We start from the raw sequence: 11,865 nt of genomic DNA, 5'->3' as shown, positions 1-11,865 counted from the left end.
GGAGGATTTTATTATTTACAAGTTGATTCACTCGCATTCCATTTCATTTCTATGCATTTATTTCTATCCAAACACACCTTAAATGCCATTTACTCTCATCCAATGCTGCAAGACAATCGAACGACCCCCATTTCTTTTTAATAACTGTGATTTTACAAGAAATGCCGGAATGGCTAAAGATTAGTTTGACCAATTGGATCGAACCGTCCCAATAGATGGGTTGATACCACAGGTGGCAATGGGCCTGGCCAAAGTTGCCCTTGGCCCAGCCAAATCCCCTTAGCCCTAACCCTAATTATCAGGCTTGGGCCCAAGACCCAGCTCCTCTACAGGGCCAGTCATGTGGGGAAATGAGTGAGATGATTAAAGGCTTAAAATAGTTAATTGAAAAAGATTTTGGGGCTATCTCCTCCATGCACAACATGTCCCATCGTATAAACGGCTTTATCCTAGAAACCTTGGCCCTGCGAGACCCGAATAGGCAGCCTGGCCCATTGTCACCCTTAGTCAACGTCAATGATAATTTTAATTTTAGAACATTGCTGCAGATGGTCAGTGTGATAGATATTGTAGAGAATTTTAAGTTTTGCAGTTCTAACATGAAAACATCCTGATATTAATGTTTTAAAAAAATCTAGCTAATTCATTTTACAAGAAAATGTCTTAAGACCTACTTCATGAACCATGAGTTACAGTCCACCCATTAAATAATTTCCCACCTTTCAATTGCCAGCTATATCCTACTCATCCAATGGGTTTTCCATACCACGAGTATCACTTTATGAAAGAATGACCACATCCACTCATGGAGTGGACCACACTTATATATGTTGTTACATTGTTATTTATCAATTGCTAATCATTGTTTTACATGGTGTGACCCACCTAATGAGTTGGTGAGGCTGATTTTTTTGGGAAAGGTATTCCTCATGGTAGGGTCTGCATTCTTAGAATCTAGGCACTACATGATTGATTGGAAGTTATTTGCTGAGTGTTGGATGAGTTATGATTTAGCTAGCTGGACATTAGGCCTTCTCTTTAATTAATATATATCAATTTTCAAAACATAATTTATTAATTTATAATATATATATATATATATATATATATATATTGGCAAGATTTTTCCAATAATATCATTTAAATAACCTCAAATTTTAAAATATACTAGATTTGACACTATGCAAATGGTTGCTGCCTATCCAATTCCAATGCTGATAGATTGATATTTTCAAAGTAGAAGGGCTGACTTCAAGACCAGATTCTTTGATTATTTTCAAGAGGGCAATGAATATAAGCTCCTCTAAATTCCCTTTAAAACCAAAAAAGCTACGAAAACCAGTCCCCAAAGTCCGGGAATCACGCGCTTGAATTTCCACGTCGTGAAACACACGCGGATTGACCCATTGCGGTGCTTGCTTTGCAAACGCCCCACGCCACCGGAAGCGGATTGGCTGGTGTACCACACACCACCGAACTGGCTGATGTGTTGATGTCACTGAGTTATGTGGTCCCACCGTCAGGTATATGTTATATCCAGACCGTCTCTCCATTTCACGAGCTAGTTGCAAGGGTTGAACTGGAAAATAGCACAGATCCAAAGATCAAGTGGACCACACTACAAAAGAAGTGGGGGATTGAACTTCTACCATTGAAAGCCTTTTGGGGTCATAGAAGTTTTGGATCAATATGATATTTTTTTTCCTCTCCATCAAGGTGTATATGACCTTATGAACCGATTTGATGGAAAATAACCATTACGTTAGCCCTACAAATTTTGTAACGGTGAGAATCATTCTTCTGAATTAATTTTCAATCATGCTCTAAAATAATCTCAGCAAATGGATGAACAGTGTGGATATAATAAATACATCATAATAGGCTCATATAACTTTGGTTTCTCCTCTAGTAAGGCAGCATTAAGGTAAGGATCAATTTGATTTTTCATCTATGTCTTAAAATGATGAAAAAACCGATGGCCAGTTTGAATTTCTCACAAACATCTTAGTGAGCCCCACCTAGCATCTCAGCGGACGAAGTCCCCCTCAAATGCAGATCGTCTATCTGGTGATTCCCTTTTAATTGCTCAGTTTTAAGACAACATCACATCAGGACACGCCCCACGCCCGCAACTTGTAGTGTTGCACCATCTGTTTTTTTTATCACATGCCACTGACACATAACAGTAGTATGTCAACGACAGATTGGGTGGGGATATAAATGCATGCGGTGTCAAACCGTACATTAACTGACTCTGAACGTCTGGCATATCCGATTTTTTCTGCCAGGTAATCATTATGGTGGGCCTATTGTTTTCGAAAACGGATTGGTAGGCTACTCCCCTGCCACCGACCAATGGCTGATGGTCGGTGCTCTGTTGGCCCCACCATGATGTATGTGTTTCATCCACGCTGTCCATCTATTTTTATAGATCATTTCATAGTATGAGATTAAAAAAAACGAGGTATATCCCAATTTCAAGTGAACCACATTATAGGAAACATTGTTGAATGAATGAACATAGACCATTAAAAACTTTTTGGGAGCCATAAAAGTTTTGGATCAAGCTGATATTTGTTTTTTCCCTTCATCTGGGTCTGTATGACCTAATCAACAGATTGGATGTCAAATAAACAGTACAGTGGGCCTTAGGTGGATTTTAATGGTGGATATCCAATCACTATTGTTTTCCTGTGGTGTGGTCCACCTGAGGTTATATTTCTTTCATTTTTGGTATCAAGACATAAAATGGTCTTTAAAAATGGATGAATGGAATGAATGAAACACATGCATTATGATGGGGCCCACAGAGCACCGACCATCAGCCACCGTGCTGGTGTCAGGGGAGTAGCCAATCCGTTTCTTCTTAGGACTAACTTCCTAGTAAAATGGCACGTTGTCTAGGAAAGATTCTACATTGCCGGAAGCTACGGTCACTTTCCAGCGTATGATCAAAATGAGAGCGCGGAAGTTAAAAAGGGTGAGAAATAACACTGGTCGTCCGATCTTTATTGCTTGGGTGAGAAAAACAGAGAACATTACTTCTGACGAGGAGCAGCAATGGATCAGATGGCTAGGGCCCTTTAACTTGACCCGATCAGGCCCAAGCCGGCATAAATCTTTTTTTTTTTTCTTTTTTTAAGTTAGCTTGAATCTAGGTCTAGCAGACCACTGCTGACCATGACCAGCAATGAATAGCTGAAAGCGGATGGGCTGGTGTACCATACAGATGTAGGCACGTGTTGTGCAAGACGAGCGCGCTAACGCTCCTCGAGCTTTGAGTTGTAGATCAAAGTTACATGGGCCTCACAATGATGTATTTATTATATCCATACTGTTCATGCATTTTTCGAGATCATTTTAGAGCATTATCCAAAAAATGAATAATATCCAAAGGTTAGTGGACCACACCACAAATAGCAGTGGAGATAATGATTTTCACCATTAAAAAATTCGTAGGTCCAGGTCCATCATAATGTTTATTTTCCATCAAATCTATTCATAAGGTCACCGATAACTAAATAAAAAGGAAAAACAAATTTCATATTGATCTAAAACTTTTATGACCCCCGAAAGGGTTTCAATTGTAGACATTTAATCCCCCAATGCTTTTTTCAGTGTAGTCCACTTGATTGTTAGATATGTTTTATTTTTCGTCTCAAGCTTTGTTACAAGCTCACAAAATGGATGGTTGGTTTAGATATAAAACATACCTCATGATGGGGCCACAGAACTTGCTAACGTCAATACACCAACTATATAGCTAGTGTATGGTACACCGGCCAATATACTTCTTGAATAGCTTAGCTTGGCCTGTTTGCTTAATCCAATCATTAAGTGGGTCACCGTTATAAATGAAAAAAATTAAGAAAAAAATAAAGGGTAAATAATTTAAACACGCTTGCAAGTTGTTCAGTCAACGCACATGTATATTTAAAGACACTCTTTCAGTCGTTGGGCTTGGCCAGCACTGACAACTAGCACGCACGTGAAGGCTTTTCAGCGTGATTAAGGCTAGCCGACTTAAAGCCGACTGGTCCAAGGCGACTTTTCTTCTTCTTTTCTTTTCTTTTTTATTCTTTTCTCGTTTTAACTCTTAGGCTGGCTGGGATGTGCTTCAACCCTTCTCATTCTTCACCGTGCTCATCACGGCAGGATTGGATGTGATGAGGTCGATCACATCTTCCTTGAACATAACTATGCTAACTACGCTCAATCCATGGGGCTTCTTTGTATTTTCCACGGAAAACTTTTTGAATCCACGAAGAAAATCAACAAGGAAAATAGAAATTTAATTTTATAATATTCATAATTTGATTGACGAATGAAATAAATGAGTTCATAACCTTTTAAATAGGGATATTAATCCATAGGAGAAGTTTCGAAATCAAACTACACCTAAAATATTTAAAATTTGTGACTTATTATAAATAGTGTCTTATCCGGCCAAAGTATGATGTTTTCCTAATTCTTCTAAGAAATTTTCATATTAAGCACAATTTCTAAAAGTCTATAATAAAAATGAAAATAAAGTTAAAATTTGATCATTGATTTGATGGTATTTAGAAAATTCGGTGCGAGCAACCTGACATGGCAGGGTTGGAAGGCTAAAGTAGCTCGTGCTAGGTTGGGTGGCTAAAGTAGCTCCTCCTACCCTAAAATCATGTATGGTATGCTGTATAACTCATTTTTGATAACGAGAAAAGCTTGATTTAAGATCTTAACTGCATATCACTTCCACTTGTGACCGGGCGGGCTTCTGTTGACCCATCTTGGCTGCGTGGTATAACTTTTAACATCTAAACCGGTCTTCTGCGAGACCCAACTTGCGTAAGTGATTTATAAAATTAGACTGATGGGACTTGTATTGCTGACTGATGTTCCTCATTCAACCCGAGCTTTTGAACTTTTTTAATTTTAACCTTTTTTTTTTTTTTTTACGTCCATTTAGTGGGTGGGCTCAATCTGATACGCACGGTATACTCGGGTTTTTCATTTTCTAAAATGGGCAACGTTCAGATGATCCAGATCGTCCATTTGTTAAGGACCACTGGACGGATAATGACTTTTAATATCTCCTGGGAATTGACCATTGTTTTATTTCCCTCCTTAACCGTCTACTTGAAGGCCACAGATTGGAAGGTTATAACTGTCCTGTTTTGCTGAATGTTCAGGCATGGTCCATCTCATATTGGACCTATCAACGGTCTGGATTATTGAACCGTGGGCCCCATTTGTAAAATAAAATATCAAAACGCAAGCATGGAGACCTTATCATGGGCATCGAGGTCCTATCATTCATCTTATTAAATATTTACGGTTAGACTCCATCTCTAGGCCGACCAGATGGACAGTCACGATCACTAGCAGAGCGGACACGTGTACCTCATTAATCGGGTGACAGGCGATTGAAGTGGAAGTGGCGATTGAAGGATCAATAGGTCAGGGTTGCTTCTGGTTCATCGTGCAATGAACCATTAACAGTACAGTGCTTCTCTTACTGTTTCCCCGGAGCTACAATCATTGAATCCAACCGTTTATTTTTTCATACCTTCTTAACATTTTCTAATAACAGAACAAATACACTAAAGAATTTATATAATATTCCACCATATTAAAGGTCCAGATTCACCAATCCTGTAACCGTGTATATAATGGAGAGAGACGTACAGACACTAATAAATTGCGTCGACGGTCCAGAGTGAGAGGAAGGACATGGACGCGAGTGCAAACCCACTCAGAAAAGCACTCCCTTCACGATAGAAAAGAAGGGAAGCGGATTGCGTCCGACCCCGCCGGACGTAGCAAGGATTTGGCATATCTGTGTGGGGCCCCACCATGATTTATATGTTAATCCACACTGTACATATTATTTTAAGGTATGAGACCAAATATAAGGTAGATCCAACGCTCAGGTAGACCACACCTGATAGTAAGATTGGTTGCAATAAAAGCTCAAAGCATCTGCGGTGTGGTCCACTAGAGCATTGGATATTATAAATTTTTGGGGTTATTTAATAAAATAATCTGAAAAAATGGATGGACGGTATGGATATAAAGATACATTACTATGGGCCCCACAAAGACCTGACCGTTTTTTGCTGTGTCCGGGCGAGGTCGGACACAATCCGCTTCCTAAAAGAAGCAAGCTTCTTGGAAAGTTCCGGAGTCTTGTACTGTTGTTTGAAATATTTAAAAATAGTAGGTCCTTACTCCCACCGATTGATCCAGAAGTAATAATCCATCCAGCTGATAACTTCCAACTTTTAACTATAACATTAAATCTAACCCTTCAAATAGGCTGGACCCATCATGAGGATGTTCTCGTAAGAAAAAATAGCCTATCTAATCATATGGTGGGCCACACCTTAAAAAACAATTTCTAGTCATTGATGCATAGAAAATACAACTGTAGCTCTCTCGACAAGTAGATATACTTGAACAAGCAAATGTAAAGTCAGAAGTTATCAGCTAGGTGTACCATAACTTAATAATCTAACCCAATTTGCAGGTACAGCCCACACGTGTATCATCCAAGCCGTTCATGTATATGGCCCCTGATGAATTTTGAAAAAGCTAAATATAAGGTCAGTCTATAAAGGTCCACACTCGGGTAAGCTGTGGATCTCGCAAACGTGGCACACGTGGGACGGTTGGTTTTGGTGGATTGCATGGTGGGTTGGTGACCCGTTCGTGGAAAGCGACGTCTCTTTTCTCTCTCCATCTTTCGCTATCGAAAGCTTGTCAGCAGCTTTCTCTTTTTTCGCTCGTCTTATCCCCGTCTGTGGCTCTTTCCAGAGGTTTCTTCACACGATTCCGTTTTTTCATTTTGCATGTTTGGAAGGAGATTCTCATGGATGGCCATCGTTTTGGAATATACCTTTCTTTATTAAGATCCTCGTGTGGGTTGAAGGTGAGTCGACTCGGTGGAGGTCGAGGGAATGGGTTTGCAGTAGGGCTGACAATGGATACCTGTACCTTGAGTGTCAGATGGACCCGACATATTTAACGGGTCCGGATCCGGTAAGAATTTTAGTTGGGTTCGGATCTTGCCTTATGCACCGGTTGACAATCGGGTTCGTACAGTTTCATGTGGTTCCATCTACTTGGACTTGCTAAGGTAAGGATGCGTCAGGTCAAGCTTAGGTCTAGGCAAGCTTAGCCCGGCTCTATGGCTCAACAGTAGATAGACTCTATTTCAACAGTGAGACCTTGGGATCATTTGACCATGTGGTGTGTGTGTGTGGGTAAGTGTGTGTTGTGGGTCTATATATAAATAAATAAAAAGTTTAGGTACGCTAGCTTTAACAACACTATTATATATACTTTTGGAAGTGAGGAAGGAATAGAAAAATGAGGAGATATTTTTATAAACGTTTATTATTTTTTTATAAATATTCTAATAATTAGTTGGATGGGCAAAATTAAAGTACACCCAGCAGATAACTTCCAACATGGTAAGTGGACAAGACATCCAACCCTCCCAATAGGTTTGGCCTCATTGTGAAGATAACCAGTGAAAAAAATTAGCCTTCCAATAGTTTTTGAACTTTATTTTAATTGGGTTTGGATTTTTGGCTTAAGACCATGCTAAGCTACTGGTAGGGTATGATTCAGAGGTTTAGACAAAGGTTTGGGTTTTGTGTGATGTGGAAATTAGAGCCACCAGCGTGTCAAGTACCGCATTTGTCAAGTTGTTTATCTTAGGTGAGTTGTACGTAATGGTGCACTAAGAAAGGAAAGTCGTCAAGAAATAGAATTATGAGCAAACATGGTAATATAATAGTTGACTGGCGTCATTTCAAACTAAAAGCATATTAAACCAAGGCAACTAATCAATCAGCCCATATCCTAAAAGAAAATGAACCATGTGTAAAACTACTACCCAGCTCAAGTCTATAAAAATAGCAGAGAACATAGAACTTCAGACCCTCATCAATCCAATCAAGCAAATCTCTTATTTAACTTAACGTTGTTTATTAAATATTTTCATTGCATATGGACATCTATCTTAGCCTAGCTTAACTAATTAGTTTAGCCTTTCCACTTCTGTCTAGCATCGTGGCACAACAAGTCTAGATTGATTAGTGTAGTTTAGTTAGTCCTTTACTTTTCTTTAGCACATCGTTATTACAACAAGTTGGATTTAGTTTAGTTGCATCCATGTCCTTATGGTTGGACCACAAATCTCTAAGTCCTTAGTGATTTCATAGGCCACGGTCTATTGGCAAAACCACAATTGTATTAGCTTTAGACGATTGTCTCATGAACATTTAGGCCAAAAGGATTATCAATCATCCATAAACGTTTCACCTACTTGAATTGTCATTGCTAATTTCTTTTTATTTATTTACTTTTCTATTGATTGTACTATATACATATTCAATTTAATAAAATTAGTATTTAATCTTATATTTCTTATTTTATCTTTAAGTGATTACTTTATTGATAAATGCCATAAGCTATCATTGTAGTAATAAACATCTAAGGTATTAAAAAAAAAAAAAGCCCTCATATGAAAGACTAATCCTCTCCTTCACAAATCGGATGATTCCTTGTCAATCTGTTGTTGAGTAGTTAATTCAATTTATACATATTTATTTTTAATATGGTTATTTCGGTGCCTGAAATCAAAAAGCATTCAGTTTAGTTCGAGTCACATACAACTCTTGCACGCTCGGCACATACTTACATACATGTGAACAAAAATCAGTCATCCAATACACGTGGAGCTGTGTATACGAATTTAAGCCCTATAAGCCTAACATCGTGTTTATATGTCATCCAATTCATTCAAAAAAATTTAGAAATTATATTATTCCAAAACTTAGGTGGAACGTACCATGTGAATTAAAAAGTCTTTGGTGTATTTTATTTGGTGGTCTATTTAAGTGTTGATTCAGCATGATTTCTTGGATAAGGCCTAAGCCGTATAAGCCTAATATCGTGTTTATATGTCATCCAATTCATTCAAAATTTCTTAGAAATTATATTTTTCCAAAACTTAGGTGGAACGTACCATGTGAATTAAAAAGTCTTTGGTGTATTTTATTTGGTGGTCTATTTAAGTGTTGATTCAGCATGATTTCTTGGATAAGGCCAATGCACGCAAGCGACTTCAATATAAAAACATACAGGGAGTCCACGACCAGGTTCCGAATCCTCTAAAATATAAATTGTATGGATTAGTGAAACATCACCCTGCCTGGCGACAGTAGCCGGTCAAAAAACTAAAAGAAAGACGAGCCTTCCCCATGTGAGTTTTGATTGGAAACGGCCTCCTAGCATAGCACCGTGCGAGGGTAGGCCATCACCTCGGATTGCATCCTAGACAATGATCTGAACCATTCATGTTCCCATTAATGTCTTATAAAAGCTATTACCATGTAGTAAAGCTTAGTTGATTATCCTAACCGCTTGACTCTTAGATTTGAATATGACCCATTAACATGAACAATTTTACATTGTTCCCATCGAGGTGGCCCATATGAGTTTTTAATCGGGATTATCTTCTATCATAGTTAAAATAGTGATTGTTGCCGCTAATGGACGGACTGGATTTTACATATGCAACATGGTGGGCGCCACACAGCTTGGATGTTTTACCCGCTGGCTTAAAACTGTTGTTGTAGACAATTCAGTCTCTGTGCGGGTTAGCAGGTTACAACGAAGTATAGATACCATAATAGTTTACCATCATTTTAATATTGATAGTGATTCATTTTCCTCACACATGGCAATCGGAATGGTTATTCCAGACCATCCAAATTGTGGAGCACATTGTAGATTTGTCTAAACTCACACCCATCAAGCAATCTTAATTTTCATTTGATGGCTACCAAATGAATAGATAAATGTAAATAATAAGTGGTCCAATTTCAAACGAAGACAAATAATTAATATCATAGTATTAGAATAATTTCTGGGTTATGCCCCCATTGACAATTGGATCTGATTTGGACGGCGTGGATAGGCTTACAGCCATGCCATGTATGTGGTAGAAGAGTAACCACCATTTTTAAAGAGGCTTTCAACTATTATAAAAGCCTTTAAGGCATTTTTTAGAGTAGCTCTCGAGTAGCGCCGTACACGAGTTGAGTTAGCTCGGTCAGCTCCCTCGACTCGACTCGGAGACTCAACTGGCTAGAAATTGTATTTGGACCCATTCGAGCTGATTTTTGAAGTTCAAAAAAATTTTATGCCGAGTTTGAGCTTGCCCAAACTCGACTCGACTTGGATCAAACCTTAACTTGAATCGGCTCGGTAACTCGGTTATTTTGATATTGATGCTGCTCACCAAGCGTTTGATGAAATGACTCAACGAAGTGTTGTTTCAGGTGCACATTCTCCACAGGATGAGCTAGTGGCAAGGAAGGAATGGATACAAAACAAATCACTACAAAAAAAATACCCATCATATATTGATTTTTATGTTGCTCACCAAGTGTTTGATGAAATACCTGTAAGGTGTTGTTACTGTTTTGCATTATGTGAAAAATTGAAGATGTACTTTATGTGTTTGATAAAATGTCGCACAGGCTCGAACTAAACTCGAACTAACTCGAGCTGCTGATCGAACCGAACTGAGATGGCTAGTTAGGCTCGAGGACCGAGCAGAGCCAAGTTCAAGATGGAGTTATCTACTAACCAAGCCGAGCCAAGCTATGCCAAGCTCGACTCATGTACGACTCTACTCTTAAGTAACTATAAATTACAGACCACCGAGAAAATAACTTCCAACATGTGACGTGTGTTAAAAATCCAACCCGTCTAATAGGTTGGCCCTATCATGAGAATTGCCTTATGCAAAACTCGGTCATCATCACTTTAATTTTCAAGTGGACCATAGTTATAATTTTCTATTTAAATGGTTAGAAATTGTTTTCAATGTTGTGGTCCACTCAATGAGCAAATGGGGCTAATTTTGAACTTAATTGATCCTCATGGTTGGGCTAACCTATTCGAGGGGTTAGATTTCACATGATCATAATTCGTGTCCGCAATAAAAGATAACAATCATGACAAGTGAAATCCAATGTATAATAAAACCAAGCAGTGGTCGAAGTGCAAACTTCATGTTGCCGCATGTCATGCATTGGAACGACTATTGAAAACCTGATCATCACGCATCCCTCGTATCTCCTAATATGAAGGGAGGTGGGGAGCATTGTTTGCACCCATTTTCGATGCCCTAACATAGGCCAATCAAAGGCCACCACATGTCAATACTATGAAATCACAATCGTGGTAAAACATACTCTCACCTGAGAGTATCATCATGGGTGTTTCCTTTGGTGATACGCATTCTATTATAAATATAGAGGCACGAGCCCTTATGCCTGCCTTTCTAGAGAGCAAATCAGCATAGGCCTTGTGGCCATGATTATTGTGCCTATTAATGAGGCAATGTGCCCACCACGTTTATAAGAAACTCATCGAGAGAATAAATCTGATTACAAATCTAGCGATGATTCTCTCAGCGGAGCCATCTCTCATTGTCTTTCCAAAATAGAAGATATTCCAAGAGACATTTAGAGTTACTTTAGCATTTTACAAGTTTTTAAAGATCCGAAGATCGGACCAATGTCTAAGCAAACTCAACCACGACTTGGACCCAAATCGAAAAAGATAGAATTATTAGTTTGAACAGATCCTTCTCCCCATACCTTAATCAAAATCAAGAGAATGGGACAACTAGATCCAAAATCTAACCTGACTAATCCCCGATCAAAGGTTAGGGAGATCTTAATGTGATGGATTATGTCCATCTACTCCCTCCAACACTTCAAACCATCAAGACAATGAAATCATATGGTTGGGTGACCTTGATTTCTTAGAGGGGTCCGTTCCAAATCAGCCCATGAG

The sequence above is a fragment of the Magnolia sinica genome, chromosome 9 (assembly GCF_029962835.1).
Source record: "Magnolia sinica isolate HGM2019 chromosome 9, MsV1, whole genome shotgun sequence".
NCBI classification, from domain to species: Eukaryota; Viridiplantae; Streptophyta; class Magnoliopsida; order Magnoliales; family Magnoliaceae; genus Magnolia; species Magnolia sinica.
This window is presented reverse-complemented; position numbering follows the sequence as displayed.